Raw genomic sequence first — 19,022 nt, forward strand, 5'->3', positions numbered from 1 at the left:
TACAGACTCGTTCCGGGGGATGGACAGACATGAAAACATTTCATATCTTCACAAAGGAAAAGAGACATGTAATGACTTATCTTTGTAGCTATGATTTGACGATGATGATTTCAAGTCCTTGGTCACAGTTTTTTTTTACGTGACTATTATCAGTGCACTTAGTCAGTGAGAGTAGATGTGAGAGAATGAACACATTAATCATTGCAATCATGACTGGTACTAGTATCAGTCATCATCAGTGCATCTTTGTAGGTGTGCATTAACAGGTTATTCTGTTATCACAAAATAATGTGCAAGAAAAGAACGGAGAAAAAGAGGGAGGGAGAGTGTAGGGAGGTCACATCATGAAACATCTGTTGAATTATTTACCATGATAATGATGATGCAATAGGATGAGCTAGAAAACACTGTGCTGGAGAATACCCTTGCTGAGGACCTCAGCCCACTCAACTCGCATCCTGAAACATGAGACAACTGGAATGGGATCAGTAGTTTTGCGAAAGAGTTAAAGATAGGCCTCAGGCTGTACTTTAAAGAGAAACCAAAGTGTTGTCTGAAGTCATTCCAAACAGGCAGGGTGCTTTGATATGTCATTTTTTGAGTTTTTTTATTTTATTTTAATCCATCTATCTTCCATAGCTTTTACATACAATTGTAATTATTACATAAAAACAGGTGAATATGATATTTGTTTTCCTGGGATGACTGGACAGAAACAGTGTACACAAAAAGAAATGCATAATTCAGCCTTTTTGATTAAACTGATTATTTAACTAACATGAACAATTTAAAGGCTTCTACATTTTTGCTAATGCTTGTTAGATGTTGTACTTCTCATCAATTACTTATAACACAGTGATGATAACCTTAATAAATCTTATTGAGTATCTCTGACTGACTGTTGGGTGCTAACATGTCAGGTTTGGATACACTTCAAAGCTACAAAGTTGTTTGCAGCATCCCTTGAGTTTTGGCCTAGCATAATTTATAACATCTATCATGAAATAAATGATGAGGGACACTAACCCAATTAAAAAAACTAAACAATAATATAGCCACTGCACAGTGCCATCTATTTAACATATTAACACATCACTCTATTTTCAAGACTGATTTGTAAAGGTTTTGGAAGGCTACAGACAAATGATGTCAATAAGTGTAGTTCTCGATGGAAAACCAAGTAAGTCAGTGTATTCTTTATTCAGGTCTCTTTCAAGGAAGACCTTTTGACATCACAGCAGGAAAAACACTGGAGTAATACAATTAATGATGAATGAATTGAATTTAGCTGCTTCAGTTTCATGGGGCTGATTCTGTGCATGAGGCTTGAATAAAACTGAGACATCATTGATGTTATTAGTAACACCTGTGTTGTTGTTTTTTCACAAGTCAAAGTGTTTGCTTTGAAAAAGGCCTACAAGGCTTAATGTGAACTTCAAATGATCCTTTTGATGCTGGAAAGACTTTAAATCGACTCAAATTAATCTTTGAAAACCTCCCACTCCCACTCCCACACATTGGCTGTTTTCATTTGGGTCAACACTTCAGTATAAAATTGCTCTTTCAAAGCTTTATCACCAAACAGGGGTCATTCGCCACGTTTCATACATTCAGCTTCCAAGAAAACAAAAAAACAACCTGGGCAGAGAAGTTGTAGATCTTGTCATCAAAATGCAAACCACACATTTTCCAAAAATAAATAAATACTTTAATTATACAAAAACATAAATATTAAAGATTATACATACCCACTGGCTGAAGCTGTCATGCCAAATCCTTCATGTGGTTGATGTCACTAAGACAAACCAAATCCTGTACACGTGTGTTATTTCTTTTACACTTTATGCATTGATTGCACCTGTTATCCATTACATATGGCTCAACATGATTCTGCCATTTGTCATGGTAACCTGGATAAATTGGTTTGCTGCACATTTAAAAACATTCTTCATTCTCTGATCTTGGATAACCACCCCAATATGGAAGGTCCTTTGAAGAAAATAATTAAAGAAGAAATTAATTTCCGACCGTTAAAATGTCTTTCCAAAAAGATTAAAATAAGACTAAATTGATCCATACACACGTAAAGTAAGAAACACAAGAAGTAGAGAAGAAATTTAGACCATAGTTGCATAAAAAGTATGTCAGTGAAATATACTTTATATCATATATCTACTATGACTGCACAGCCTAAACTGGTTGATCTAGCAGCCCTGACAGGGAAAGCTCAACATGGTCTAGGATGCTATTTCAACATTTAGTGTGTCATTAATATCTATTTGCTTGATAGAAGGTCACTCCTTTTTTAAATTCTTCAGGAGGAGCCATGAAAAACTCTTACATAAGGTAGGTTTATTAGAACTTAATTTGGTCTCAATTCCTACAGGTATCACGAAAAAAAGAAAAATGTTCATACTGTCAGATGTTTTATATCACAAATGGTGACAAATAGCTTGATTCTTGGTTCAAACCATATGTGTCCGTAGTAAAGGAAGGCACCAGATGCCTGGAAATCACGCATTTACATGAGCCAGGTGCAGGGCTTTGCCTTTATAACGAGCCTGTACTCAACAGAAAATATTGACATCGGTGGTCACCTGTCCAAAACATACAAATGATACCAAGCAACCTCTTGTGACCAAAGCCAGAAGAAAAATTACATTATCATACTGGAATCATTTAATGGATGTGGTGGGGATGGAGATTCTTTATGACTTTGTTACTGAAGACCAACGTTTGCTTCATGTCTCATGCTTCATGTTTCAATAAAGCACACATATCCCTAACCCTAACTTGGTTGTTTTACTTGCTTGAACTTAAACCACTTAATTTTTTGGTGACTTGGGGGAAGCTATTAGAAAAAAAAGATATATTACCGTATAAACTCGATATGCATCGTGTTAGGAAACAGTCCTACATTCACTTTCTTTTTTGCTGTTTTGGTCTCCACCATCTCCTGAGGGAAATATTTAGCTCTTTGACTGTTAAATGCTCCACTACTTTAATCAGTTGAGCAGGTATACAGGTTTATCAGGGCTTAGAAAACCCCAAAAAATGAGCTGAAAAATGCCATAATGCTCCAAAAGAACTGTGAGGAACGGCGGAAGTGTTAATTCTCTGTGGATAAATCGCTACGAGCTAACCCTTTCACGTTACACAAAGTCCTTTGATCTTTTGTCAATATAAAAATATTGATTTGAGTAGCTTCAGCCAATCCTAAAACACAAGGTGGCAGGTCGGAAAATAATTATACGAGTCATTTTCGATAGTGTCAATCATCCCATTTTACCATTTAGGAATTTCTATATAACTAACAATGTTCAAAATAATTGTAACTTGTACACATGTGCCTGCATGAGGAAGAATATTTTTTTTTACCTTTGTATTAATATTAGAAGTATGTACTCTTTCTTTACACGTGTCTTTGTCAAGTCAATCACAAAGCAAACAATCTGTATGGTATACGGCACCCTCTATCCCACTCGATTCAGAAAAAGAAAAACGTAGCATCCTTCTGTATTGTATATAAATAATGAGGCTTACAGTCAGTTTGTAGAAAATAGTATGTCTTACAATATTGACTTCAGAAGAAAAAATAGTAAAGCTCAAAGCAGAACTGTTATGTTGCTGATCAGTAAACAATAACTGTCTTGTTTTTTTGCCCAAGTCTAATTGGGTTAATTCATCTCGTTGAAGATCTGGAACATAATAAGATTAAACATTACCAATGGTTGTGGACTTTTCCAGCCCATCAGACTTACACTCCGGTCCCAAGCGGTCTGTTTATTTTCAATTAGGTCTGAAAATGAGCTATGTTCTGGCAGAGTGCGGGGGAGCAACAGCACCTCTCTGAAAGCCTGCCATGGCCCGCTGCTCATGTTCTCACTTCTTTTCTGTGGCAACTCCTTCTTCCTAAGCCTTACTGCCCTATACAAACACAAGCACAACAATGTAAGGCTTGTTAAAATAGGGATACCATGTAAGAGTTTAATAAAAGGTACTGACTGTTTGGCAAAAAATGTACAGTAGTATAGTGTATATATCTGTCGTTATATCTATATATGATGCTAGTTAACATACATGTTTGTATTACACATAAAAATAGTTTTTCACGTTATAACAATATATTTTTTATAATAAGAAACGTTTCTATTATACAATATAGTATTTAACTTGTTATAATGAGAAAAGTTGCAAGGTTCATGTTATTGTTATAACCTAAAACTCATGTTTGAATAAGGAACAGGTGTGCAGAAAACGGATATATTTAAGGGAATGTGGCTCATTTACATGATTTGATTAATGCCAGGGTGAGACTCAGCTGTTGTCGAGCACGGTGGATGATATTGTAATAATTATGCGTACACTAAGACAGATTTGAAAATGCATGGGTCTGTACAGAAGGGGAGTGAATCAGACCATCTGGAGGTTGCGTCATTTCTCATTGATCAGAAGGAGGGGCATGGGAGGCTCCAATGTTTCCCAGTAATTACGCAGGTTGGGGTCCTCGCTGTCAGGCTGGGCGATTCAACTCGGCTGGTGAGCAACGCACAATTTGTGTAAGAGGGTGCCCTTGTGGGACCTCCCCCCACCGGGCCTTTCCAAGCCGACCTAGAGCCGGGAGTGGCACGCTGCCATGAAGGAAATGTGCCCAGCGAGGGCCAGCAAGCACTGGGGAGATAGAAGGAGCCAACGGGGGGGATCCTTTTAAAAAAATTGCTGCCTTTTTTAAAATATCTATCAGACCAAGGTTGGTGTAATACTTGTTCCTAAGGTGCAGAATTCACCATATTTTACTGATGGCTTCAATGTCTATCTGACCAAGCTTGATCAGTTATCAGGGAACGATCTCTAGAACTTAATCTGATTGCATTTAACTTTCACTTAAACTTAACTTGACTGGAATAATTGTGTTCACTCACGAAGCATTGTGTCAAGGGTAGATGGAAAATACTGAAATAAAGAAGACAGACAAAGAAAAAAAAACTTGATAATGTCAGAAACATCATTAATGTGATTGTTCTTCGAATAAAACGATTTTTTTTTTTACCTCAGGAAAAATAACCATTTTGAGCCTGAATTAGCTCAGAGAACATTGCCAGCCAAATATATCAAAGTACAACAATCTGTACAAGTACATGCAACCGAATCCAAGGTAAAGAGGAAATCATTGAAAGCGGGATGCTTGGCCTCGCTCAACCTCTATTGATCTGCTCCCTAGATGAGGGCAAGATGAAGGACACAGCCAACAAATAGATTCGAGAAAGCTGGGAGGAAGAGGTAAAGGAGATGATGAGAGATAAAGTGTCGCAGGAGGAAGAAAAGCAAATTGAGAAGGTGCAACAGGAGTGGAGGTGGTGGGGGGAGAGGCTCAGCAAGAGATCCAAAAAAATGTGTTCGAAAGAAAAGTATTAAAGGAAAGAACATGTAGCAAGGTAGGCCGTACACGCTCAGTAGTGTAAATCAGTGATGTATTTCTACTGCATGTGAAGGAAGTGAATATTGAAGAAACCCTCCCAGGTTTACATAACTATGACTCCTAATTTGATCTCTTTTCAAGTCTCAACACAACTTCACCCACATCTACCTGTATGTCGAGGCTGACAAAATTGTGTTTTATTGATGGTTAAAGCTCATCTCCACACTCCAGAGTGTCAGGGCATCAATGAAAATACATCACAGAGAGGAGGCAGTCAACTCAAGCCTCCACACTGACAATAAATCTGAGGTTGAGAGGGCCTTGTAGGGTATGTGGAAAAAAAACTCGTTCTCGCTGATGAGAAAGGTACATAACGCAAGAGGACACTCCATCTGAAATGGGCTTCTGTCAACAGAGAAATGGAGGCGATGGAGTCGCAGGAGAAGGGAGAGAGGGATATGAGCATGTGGATATGAGAAGTACAGCAGAACCATATTCTCTGAGCCTGTCAACAAGACACTTGGAAAACACCGTTGATTCCAATCAAGGGATTAGAACGGCAGGGAGGAGGAGAATTGAGAAGCATAGGCGAAGGTGTAGAAAAGTGGAAAATTGGAAGAAAAAAAGCTGTTGGAGGACAAATAACAGTTGTTATTGCAGACTGAGAGAGAACGAGGGAGAACGCTGAAAATCGCCTGGAAGATGAATTTCTGTTGGCCTTGAGTTCTGCAGGCAATCCCACACTCACTTGATCCATGGCTCACCATTTTACCTACCTGTTATATTTGTGGTAGCAATTTGAGCCTTTTCTATCGGGGGACATGTTTTTGTTGCATCAGACGAAATGTCTCAAATGTTAACAGAAAACTAAAAATCTTTTTTTAAATCGTGTTAATCAGCCTCACAAATGTCTTGTGCTCTGGCTGCCTGTGATTGATTGTAATAGGATCAAAGTTAAAAGACATGAGAGGGAAGACAGTATGCTGTGATGCAAAATACTGTAACTATATTGCTGCTTTGTGATTTCTGGCCAAAGAAATAAATAAGCTGTTTAGCTTTTGCAGCTCAAATGTCTTGTATTACCAGCCAGCATTTTTAACACCATCCTCCACAGATGAGCAACTGCAGGGAGTCAGACCGCTTCTGAACTTTTTACCTTGCACTGCAGAAGTTATTTGAAAAAATGCAATAGGCTTTTGCACCAAAAAGACGCTATTCCATCTTGCAGTCTGTATAGCTTGCTCTCCTCATTTATATTTGCCTTATTTGTACATGCCTTGAATTCACTGCTCAGGACTACTTCTGGCTTTGTAAGCAATACAAAAATCTCAGGTAATGTCATAGTGTGATCAACATTTTAAAACATGTTTATTTGAGACGGAAGTGACCGACGAGAGAGAAGTGCAATCCCAAGAAAAATGTGCTTCTTCCGCAAAGGCATCAGATAATTTAAAGGCTTTTAATTAGACCTATTGACCATTTCATTAAACATTCCACTTTTTCTTCATTATTGCTGACCAGAAAAAATAAAAAGGTATCAGACTATTACATGATGTTAAACCACATCTGCTTTAATTAAATAGAGCAAAGCAAGTGATGTCCATACTGTCAATTAGAGGACTCAAGTTCTAAAGCATTTCTTTTCCACCACAGTGAGAAAATGGGGAGCTGATCGTGCCTTGGAACCATTTTACAGCATCATGTCTCAAGGCTCCTTTGTCACATAACAAATTGTAATTTGTAATTACAAGGATTGCTTACAGTAAAATGACCATTTTTCTTTTTTTTTAATCCAATTACCAGACTGTTGATGCCTGACAGACTGCGATTCTGAAATGCATATCTGAGAAGAAATGTCGCAATTTCTTTAGAGTTCCGACGATGTAAAAATATTGTCAGCTCAAAAACCATCATAATTTCTATGCGTCTCCAAAACCAGCATTGATTTGCTCAGATGCACTTGTGCTACTTGCCATACAAACATGATTTTACCTCCATCTCCCTTAGTCATTCAGGAACCTCTTTCTAATATCCATCCTGTTTGAAGAGAAAGAGACAGTATCACCGATGAACTTGAGCCAAACACAAAAGCAGCGGTGGGGGAGTGGTGTCCGTCACTGGCAGCCATTACATCTGTCTGGACTCGTCAATAACTCTCAAAATGTCGCCCGCCTTTGCTTTTAATCAGATCCTGCAGTAACACTACTCACTTTGTCTCTCAGTTTGTTTCGACAGACTCTCAGTCTGCCCTGACTAGCTGGCATGCGGTGAGTTATGTAACAGGCCCCATTGGAGAGCTGCACAAACTAATATACATGCATCAAAATTCATATCTCTCGCAAGGCCCTAAATTATTTGTGTAGCTTTAACAGAGCAAATTAAGTCTCGCAAAGGTGTGTGTTTTCGCCTCGTTGCTCCATCTATCTTAGTCTGGAGCAGTAATTAGATTATCACTCAGTTGATGACCTTCCATCACTCGGCCACCCATTTACTGAGCTACAGTATGTACACACTGACACAGACAGAAACACACACATATATGCACACTCACGTTGCCTTTCATTCAAACAAATTATAAACAGCGCACACAACATTCAGTTTAGGCTGCTGGTCAGATCAAATATGACTATGTGTAGCTGTGACCAAATTACCTTCAGCTGAAACAAACTACCACATATAGCAATTCACAGTTTTATCTGCAAAAGAAAGTTGCGATGTTTATTTTTAGCCATGTAGCCTGTGCTCTGTAAATAATTTGATCATTATCCAGAATGTAACTCAGTGAAGCCTCAAACTGCTAAACACGGTGTCATATCTACAGTCTGCACAGTATAATATGTGTGTACAGAATAGTGCCTAGAGGGCGAGACAGAAAAGAGAAAAACAGAGACCGAAAGGTAGGGAGAGATGCAAGGTGAAAAACAGAAATGAATCAGACGAAGCATAGAAGAGATCTACCCAAAGCCCCCTTTGAGAGTTATTAAGTTATTGACGAGTGTGCATATTGATTGACAAGTCATTCTGTTTACACCGGTTTGGCCACCCTTCAGACCGGTGTTAATCAAACTAAGCCTAATCAATAATCAAAATAGCAGCAATGAGTGAGAAAATACTTTAATGCTTTGCTGTTATATTTTCAGGAAAGTGGGGCTCCGTAATTGGACAAAATTCAAGTTTAAAGCAGACAACTGGAACCTGCTTTGCCTGGCACCGGTCGTGCACAATTATAGTAATTCCTCAGCACTATGAAAGCTTCTTGCAAATACTTCTGTGTATTCAAAAGCCTGTTTGGGAAGGAAATGTTGTTTTCTGAAACATCCTTTTCCTTTTTATTTGATTGTAAAGATTATCCAAAGCTTGCATAAGCCTAAGAAAGATTCAACAAAGATTTCATATTTGCATCACATTAATGGTCTCAAAAAACAACACTCAGGCTAGGTCAATGCAAGGGATAATGAGTAACATGAATGTAAAACGAATAAAACATCTTTGGTTGAAAGGCTGAAGCCTGAAGATTCAACTTTGAAGGAAGATTTGGTTTAAGGCATAGAAAGGAAAGAGCACTCACTGTCAAGAATCACTAATCTCATTTTTATTCTGAAGCCAGGGAAGAACAGGGAATTCTACTGCATCTTTTTGGCACGCTTTGGGGTCTGATCTGAGTGTTCACCGTATGCAGGACATCACCCACGTTTCACAGCTGCCCTCCAAAACAATCTATCTTCAAACAGCTGACAATTCATCTTGCCTATTCATGATATACTGTACACACAATAGAAGAAAAGGGTGGGGGGAGTAACACATCAGTAAAAGGGATTAGAAAGATGTTATCCACATCTGTGCATAGCTCTATCCAAACTGTTAATCAAAGATTAATTTCCCCTTCATCATGAGGACTGTTAATTCCTTTAAGAGATGAGAGCATTACTACTAACTTACCTCTGTAAACTCTTTATTTCTGCGGATTTAAAGCAGCATAGTGTCAAAGCTCACAATAGACCGGCAGCTCCACTTTGTTCTAAAAGCATTAGTCTCTTAATCTCTTCTTTTGTGTGTGTGTGTGTGTGTGTGTGTGTGTGTGTGTGTGTGTGTGTGTGTGTGTGTGTGTGTAGGTGTGTGTGTGTGTGTGTGTGTGTGTGTGTGTGTGTGTGTGTGTGTGTGTGTGTGTGTGTGTGTGTGTGTGTGTGTGTATGTGGCAGCAGGAGTGGTGCAACTAAGCCACAACTACTCGCAAAAGTTAAGATGGTGAATAAATCAAATCTGCTCAGGCAGATTATAGATGTGGCAAGATTGCAGGGAATGCCATGTCTGCAAGAGTCCACTTTTGCTTGTATATCAAATGTGTGTCTCTTCAAGGATGCAGTTTCGTAGATAAAGTACATAATGTGTTTTGAGCAACACAGACAACTGCCAGTGTTTACTGATTGCTAAGCGGTGGGTGTAATGATAAACTGCTTTGCACACAACGCACACAACAGGTGGGACCCTTTTCCACAATTAAACAGGAGAAAAGAAAACGGATCCTGAGAGGCTGTATTTATTCTAATTGTTAAACCCATCTCAGCTGGAGTAAATCTATAGCTGCCATCATGCAGCCATTTGTTAATAATGTTTTTGCCATTCTGTGTACTCAACCAATATTTAACAAATAGGACTATGTTGGTTGGGAGCACCTTGAAATTGATTGTTTTAGTCACAATTTCTGATATGACTCTGTTAACATGTCACCGCTACACACAAGGACAATTATTTCTATTGGCAATGCACATATGGGGTAGTTAGTCAGTCAATTACAAGCGGGCGCCTCTGTCCTAGATCTTGAAGGATAATAGCATCAGTAATTATGATGTGTTCATTGTAATGAGGTTTTATTGACAAGCATGGTAGCAGCTCAGCCTTAGCACGCTGATTGTAACTGCTTGTGAAATAAGCGTTGCAACTCAATTAGATTTCACATTTTATTTCACTACATGACAACAGAAACAGGTAGAAATGGAGAGCAGATATGATGGTATTCTGTGCAATTAATTTCACCATACTGTATACATTAAGATTACATTAAGATACATTAAGATACATTGTGTACATTAAGAATGCATTAAGAATGATGGTGACGCAATGGTTTTCTTTTTTTAATACATGAATTAAAACAGAGACAAGAGAGGAAGTTCTTGAAGATCAAAGTTTCTTCAAGGACAATCTGTGCAAAACGTATTATTTAGATTTATTCAATGATGGTACATGATTGAGGTCATGGGGTCACATTCTTGTAATATTCACTTGACAACATCCTGAAGAGTAAATACAGTTGTCAATTGTCTTTTCATTTACCTTTCTCTTGTCCTATTCTTTCTCATGCTCTCTATTAACCTCTTAATACACTGCATCATTGATTTGACGCCCTCTCTTTATCACTGCGCCTCACTCTTGTTAGTATGTCTCCAATATCCTTTTATATCACACTTTTGCATTCAGTCATTGCCGTCCTTTTCTTATCCTTGATGTTTTTATATTCATTACTACAGCTTTCAACTTCTCATTCCTTTCTACCCCCGTTCCCTCTTTTTAGGTTTTTTTCCCTCTCTTTCCTTGAGACTAAGGTCATGGTCAGCCATTTATAACCACATGCTTTAAATACTGTTTAACCTTATCTCTGCATGCTTTATGGATGCTTCATGACTGATGGAATAAAGCCTCAGTACTCTGCTCCAGGTGCTGCAACAAGGCAGCAACTCTGTCTCTTTCTTTCTCTCTCTCTCTCCCCTCCCTCTCCTTTCGTCTACTTGTCTGTCTGTCCGTGTCTCTCATTCTCTCTCTGGACGGCACTTGTCGTGCGCAGCTCTCATGCATCAACCCTCTCAGTATACAGGTAGGCGCGCTACAGCAGAGACTCTGACAAATAGAGATAGGGATGACCGATCACATGATTCAGCTTGCCCACATCCTGCGTGCTCCCAGTCGAAGGACACTGACGTCATGGATAGAACCAGAGCTGGTGCAATGACTGTGTCAATGTCACCTTATGTTCTGCTTAGCTGTTAGCATAGTGTGCTGGGCGCCGCTGCTCCCGTCGTTACTGGCCTGGCAGCCTTGAGTGTAGCAAGATGGAGGCAACAGAGTGAGTGACAAGTCACCCTAAACTGGCACTTTAAAACCCGCTGTGGCTAATGAAGTGCATCCAAAAGTGGCACGTGTATGCACGCTTATGCGTGTGTGCGCGTACACATTGAGTGCATCTGTGAGTGTTACTTTTAATGTGTTTTCATTTACTTTAGCAATAAAGACATTGCCCATAAACCTCCTAATATAGATATAATCTATTTTAACCCTTTGGTTAAGGTCAGAACATGATAATGATTTAAATAATGACCAAATAATGTTGTTCGGCATGCATTTCTTCTTCCATTTCGTGCACATACCGCCCATTTGTACTGTATATCATATTAGCCTTCATGTTCATGCTGTTCTTTGGCCTAAAGGTATGTGTTGTGTATGTTTAGGGACAATTGTCCCTAAAAACACAAGATTAATGAAAGCTACTTTGATTTTGAAGTGTCACACTTAGAGTCAAAATATTGGCATGGTTGCTCTCCATCTTGAACTAGAGTGTGTGTGCATGTGTGTATGTTTTATTCTAATCTGCAAGCACATGTGTTTGCTATACTTCTATCTGCACAGGAAAATGCAAATGACGTTGCACATTGTATCGCATAATTGCACTTCATTGTCAGGGCCGCACACCACATCAAAAAGAGACCAATCTCTTCCTCTGGAAAGCACAGAGAGATAATAGGTGGTGTGTTAGTTAGCCAGTGTGTTTATTAGTATTTGTAAATGTGTGTGTGCACGTGCGCATGTGTGTGAAAGCGAGAAATACAAAGAAGTAAGGACTGCACATGCACGTTTGTGTGTATGTGGTGGGAATACTAAATGACAGCAGTGAAAAGCCCGCAGCCACTTTCAAAATGATCTTCTGCAGCAAGTCCCTGTAGCGCTGCTTGGCTCTATCAAGAGCCCGTGGGTTGGACTCACACTTGTGGCGCTGATTGCAACTTGGACAAACCGCCGATCTCAGTCTCGCCACAAACTTCCACCATATCATTACCTCATTGCAATACCTCAAAAATAAATAAGGAGACCAACAGTCCTGAAGTCAAATTTAACAAATCAGTCATGGCAGCGTGTACAGGCTCCTCTCTCGCTGTCTCTTTTTATTTCTGCATTGCCCTACCCAGTTGCCAGGATACCACTTCTGTAATGCACAGTCCTAATTGTTTTGACTGAGTAACAAGCTGTTTAATAAAGGCACCTTGTACAACGTTGTGATTCAAGTCATGCACAAGCTCCGTGGATTAATTTGAGGAGGGGGTGGATGATGGTGTCAGTATATGTTCTATTAAGTCCAACCAGTCACACATAAACAGTTACATCAATTTTGTTCGAGTCATCTCAAACCCAACATGAGTGTAGAACACTCCTAACATACAGTGCAGGCATGCTCTCTCCTGTCTCTCTCTCTCTCATCTTTTCCATTTCTCGACTCCAAATATATTAGAAGATTTGTTTTACCTGTGTTATTTATTGTCAACAGTAAATATGGTAGAGCTATAGCAGAAATGATTTACTTCGGAAAGCAAACATTACCAATAGTACCGACATGCAGAAGAGCTGTTGCAAGTACACAAAGTGTCAATTTGAGTATCGTGAATGCAACATATTGCCTCTTTTTTTTTGCTGTAGTGGATCATACCTCTCAAATAAGAACCATGTCTCAACCCCATATGCAGGAGGTGCTGAATATAGTGGCGTATGTGAAAGTTACCATTGCTTTTCAGGCGCCGGCGAGCCGGCGATGACGATGAGCCATAAGTAAAATGATGCCAGTGTTAAGCTTTAATACCTCCACCGACCTTGGTGCTGCTGTATCTTCCACCTCAACCCACTTTTCCAATTACCAATACCAGTTCGGAAATATAGGGAACTTTTAGAAAATAAAAAAAACAACTTCTCTATCTTGCATTTTGAATAGGCTCTGAAAACGAAATGTCTGACGGATGATTAAAAATGTAAATCTCAAAGTCAGGGAAAATAAGACAGGAAAAGGTTTGCTTGGTAAGGAATTCACATATTTCAACTGAATTCACATGTATTCTATTAATGCATCACTTTATTTGTCATTCTTTATATTTATTTTTTTCAGCAATTTTCTAGTTAACCCAATGGCTACCATTGATTCAATTAGGCATTTTCAATTAAGCCCAATTTAGTTTGGACTCAAGTTCATTAACCAGACAACGAATTCTCCATTTTATCAGTTTTACAATTTCTAGTCTGTCAAATTAGATTTATATTTTTCATATTTCTATCTCAGGTACTTTCCACTGTTCACGCTTTACATAGGGCCCTACTTGTGGGGAATATGATCACAATCTAAGTCGCTAGTAGTGTGTATGAAAATGCTAATGACAACTTATATGTGATCTAAGCACATTGACATGATAGTGAAGGTGTGACTGTCAGTTGTAATTTGTATTCATGTACTGTGCTGTATGAGGAGCCAACTCCCACAGGCCTCCCAGGCAATCTATACATCACGCTGTGCTTCTTAAACATAAACATATTTTAAATAAAGTAGTATGCATACAAATGTATTCATGTCCTCAGGTTTTATATATGTATTTCACCATTTGGATTCTATCTAAATGTTCTATAAAAATGTTTCAATTCTGTAAAGCATTAAATGTCTAGTCTCAATGGAGAAAAATAATCATTTCCTTTTCAAGGTTTTCTTTAATAAGAACTTTTACTTGGTGATGAATATAACGCATACATAATTCATTTTTTTCTTCTAATTTTCCCTAAATTGAGTTAAGGTGTTTTTTTAGGAAACTCAAAAATACCTATTCCACTAAGTTTATTGGCAGAGAGTTAGATGAGAATACTGATTGACTGCAACTTGTTTACACTTATTCGCAAACGGAGACAGATGGAAATGATGCACTTTAACTCTGATCAAAATATCCAGTTTATGTTCCAATTATAGAAAATAATATTCAGCTACTACATGTATGAAGTTGTCTCTAAAAATATTTTAATATGATTTCACCTTTATTGTTTGCATAAATCATTAAATTATGACATTAATAATGCCAAATCACCGACAAATCAATTAAGTGATAGGAGCCGAAGTCGTGTGTTGTTGTTGCCCTAGATACTCTTGCTTTCAAAATAAGAGAAAATGTATTTGTTCAGTGAAGATTCTTTTTAGCACTACAAACCGTTAGAAATGCAACAGGTTTGTGTCAGCATGTATGGTTAAGTCAGTTTACTTTATTAGCAAATGAAGACGTAAACGTGCCACATGTTTTTGTGGTCTGCAAGAGGAAAAAAAGATTCACAACAAATTCATTTGTGAATTAGTCTAACGGGCAAACTAACAGTGCAATTTCAACCCTTTTACAATTGAGCCTATTTATCATTACCCAGTACCAAGCCTGGCCCACTGTCTCCTGAGCACAAAGCTACATTAACCTAAGTTAAACAGTCATCAGTTTGCCTATTACAGTGTTCAGCAACTATGAGCTGCAAGATATCAAATGCAACATTATCCAATTAGTATTAAACACTTTTTATTAGTGCGGGATTACAACTCAAGAAATTGCACAAACACTAATATTTTTCTACAAAGCATAATAGGCAGTACATTAACTTTAACACACTAACCACAAAACCAAACACATGTAAAGCCGCCATGCTGTTCACTGGCATCTAATTAGCTGACTAATGAGAACCAATTAAGAATGAAACAGCTATATAGCATAACCTTACTTTCAAGTAAACATTTATTCTTGAGTAAATCACCAACTATAAACTATAGCTTACATCATAACCATTCACTCACAAAAACAAATGACGAAGGTGTGGAGAGAAAAGATCTTCTCACAGAAAGAAATGAAAACATCAAAGATGATGTCACCACTCATTGGAGAGCTGCTTGGCATAAACTGCAATTTGCAAGGACATATTTTGGCTCATGTTATTTCTGTGAATTTGACCACTGGAAGGTTTATGGAGCTTGTGTTTGTATGCCACAACGGCCAATGTATTAACTGTGTGGATTTCACTACTTTCTCCTCGCGTCTCTGTACATTTTTAGAAATGCAAGAGTCATAAAGCCTCGGGATGGGCGTGATTTTTTTTTTGCAACTGTAACTGCAGCAGCCTGTCTTTATCATCTATTTCCCTCCATAATTTACTCTATGAATATCATGCTGTATTTAAGAATACTTGAAACTAGCGATTGAGACCATAAACTCATGTTTACTGAGGTAATAAAATAAAGTGAGGTAGAGTCACCAACATACCAACATACAATCGGACTTTCGCAGGTGTCAGTTAAAAGAATGCAAGTTTTAAGACACTTCCGCACTAACTTCACTCGTCACTTCACAAGTTTGCCGCCTGCTACCAATGTGACAATGTGTCTTTTTCAGTGCACATTCCTTTTTCAATTGGCTTCATACACATCTAAAATCCAACTGTGTGTGCCATTTATTTGGTCTCTAAGGCAACTTGAGCCAAAACACGGCACCAGGGCTGTGTTTAGAGGGCATCAGCTCTCAGTTTTTTCAGCAACGGCCCAAATCATTAATGTTCATTGTGCATTACATTTTTGTACTAAACCCAGACCATAAGACTCAGTTTGTTTTGAACTGAATGTTTGGACTCGTGCGTCACTCTTGTCTCCTCCTTGTAGTCTAGTCACTCAGGCCCTGTCACTGGAGCACCAGCCAGGAGAGTTTTCAGCAGGCAGCTTTCATGTCTTTTACAGTCAGGCACTTAAAGAAGCATTCAGAAATGAATTTGTGACAGTGATGATGCTGTACTAAGCACTGCCTTGCTGGGCATTTACACCAGCAAAGAAGTACACTGTGTGGAATGTTTACTTCACAACAGGACAGAGTAGTATATTTAACTGCTCCAGCTAATGGCTCTGAGTGCCGTGGGCTACCTAAAGATAGACTCACAGAAGACATTTGATGTAAATCTGTTTACAGTTTTGTGCCAATGGATACAACTTCCTGTTCTTTCTTGTCAGTCAGTTTGAGCATGGGGGGGGGGGGCAAATCTGAGTGCTGCATGCAAATGACCACGATGCCTCTGCCTCAGGGATGCTAATGTGAGCGTCAAGCTTTCTTTAAAATGCAAGTCAGACTCGAGTGGAGTGCACACAAACATGAACTCATACCTGATGGGGTGAGCCCTGTCATTCAAATGCATCCCAACCAATCAGCATGTGATAGGATAACCGACTTGCAAAGTCAGGCCCTCTGTGTCTGAGGTAGCTTTAGAGAACCATACAATTTTCTCAGTTGTCACCGGATTCTGAAAGACAGCTCATATGTATTCATCGTATGCTGCATAAATGTCTTTTTCTTCCATAACAGCCATAAATGATATTGTCGTATCACCTTTTGAGGTTGCACTTTGCATTAATGGGTTGCATGATTGTGATGCCCATTCCATATTTCACTGACTGGATTATTTCTGTCTTCAAGCAAACAACCTCTATGAGCAGGTTTCATTTTGAATTAAAAATATCAGACACTAGAGACCATTTTGGGATGGCATTATACCATCCGTGATGCCAAAATGGATCTGGGGTATACTTCCGGTGCCCTTACTCTGACCACAACCATCTTCAAACTCCATTTTTTTCAATCCTGTAAAGTTTTGTTATGCCAAATTGGGACAAGGGCATTAAGTGAAAGGGATGAGTTGGGGAGGGGGGGGGGGGTAATGGCCCCTTCGGCCCCCCTTGCTCGGCCCACGGCCATCTTGAAACTTGGCCTTTATTTTGATCTCAACTACACGTCTGTAAAGTCAGAAATATAAACATCTGGCAAAGAACTCTAAACCGCCTCAGTAGTATTTCCAAATATTTATGAAAATAAAGGCCATTTTCATGTTATCAGTAGCTCACGTTACACACCTTATTTAACATTCATCACTCTTGTAATTGGTGATGATGAACAAGAGAGACATTATCAAGATGACTTACATGATTCACAGACTAGTGCAGTTTTAGATTGTTAAAATGTCCCCTGGCTATTGAAGTCCTTGTCAAACAGTTTTGGAGCCGTAGTTAATTCAACCTGGGTGATATGACAGAATGCTTTACTATTAGATACGCTCTGTTGGATACGCTCAGGGTAGGAAATTTATGTGCCGGAATTGTCAGCATCCTTTCTTTTTAATAGAATGTCTGGTAAATGTAGACGTAAAAGTAGGTGAGGCACATTACATCTGTGACTGTACTGCAAGCTGCTAGTCAGGCAATCAAATATATATTTTTCTTGTCAAATTAAATTTGCCTTGCTTTTGATGGTGAGATGAAATGTTGGACTGAGTCTAAGCTAAAACGATTTCTGATTATATTTATTGCTTAAAGATAATTATAACACTCAAGAAATATGTTTTCTCACACAACCTGCAGCTGGTTGAAAATCCCCCAAAACCTTACTCTGATTGTGTTACTATGAGTGCCTCACAATAGCAACACAAACTAGAGACCATCTTGCGATGGGATTACACCAGCTGGAAGCCAAATCGGGGCATAAAGTTGGGGGTGGAGCAACCTTCCTAACGTTTCCTAACCCTATACTTCCCGTGGCTTTCCTTACACCACAGCCGTCTTCGAACACCGCCTTTATTTCTATCTCAACTACACAAGTGTAAAGTTTCGTGACTGCATCTTGCAAAGATCCACTGACAGACAGAAGTATAAACACCTAGCAAGGTACTCAAAACTGCTTCTGTGGTAGTTCCCGCTATAGGAGTCCCCAGGACCACATTTTGCCATGACACACAGATTCACAAGGTCAAATAATACCATCGTCGCTGTCATGGCTGGTAATAAAGAGTGGGGCTGATGCAATCTCTGTTTTGTTTGCTTGTAGGTTTAGATTTGACTAATACAGGCTGTACAAATGGCTATTGTTTTTTATCCCAACATTCACAAAGCCAGAGACTTTGCACAGAAGAAGGGTGACAAATACAGTAAGAGGACTTCGCCTCACCTTATACAACTAAGGCCTTTCAATGCTCAAACTCCATTTCTTCTATTTTATACAGTTGCCGGATGCCTACACATCTCATCATAGGCCGTAAACCTGGGTCACAAAAATTCCCAGGCCTCATAAACATTAAGGACAAAAAGAGTAAGTTATGACCTTTAATTTTGGAATCCTACATCAGAATGTCCTGGTTATTTCAGAGTGAGACCTTGAAGTGGTCTGCTATTAGCCTGTTTTAAAATTATTTTGTAACAATGCACCATTTTCTCTAAAATCTCATTTGAAATTAGACAAATTGTCTCATGAATGTGATTTGAAGTGAGATCATTAATGAGATCCACCTCTTCCCAAGTTGCTAGACACTCGGGAGCCCACTCTCAAGGCTCTAGAACCTTCCAATCATCTAACCCTAACCCTTATCCTGTGCTTAAATTAGACAAATTGTCTCATGAATGAGATTTTTTTTTTGAAGGGCTTTAACCATAAAGGAAAGGGACCGCTATGCAGGACACACACAAGTATGATTG

Source organism: Pholis gunnellus (genome assembly GCF_910591455.1).
Source record: "Pholis gunnellus genome assembly, chromosome: 1".
Lineage (NCBI taxonomy): Eukaryota > Metazoa > Chordata > Actinopteri > Perciformes > Pholidae > Pholis > Pholis gunnellus.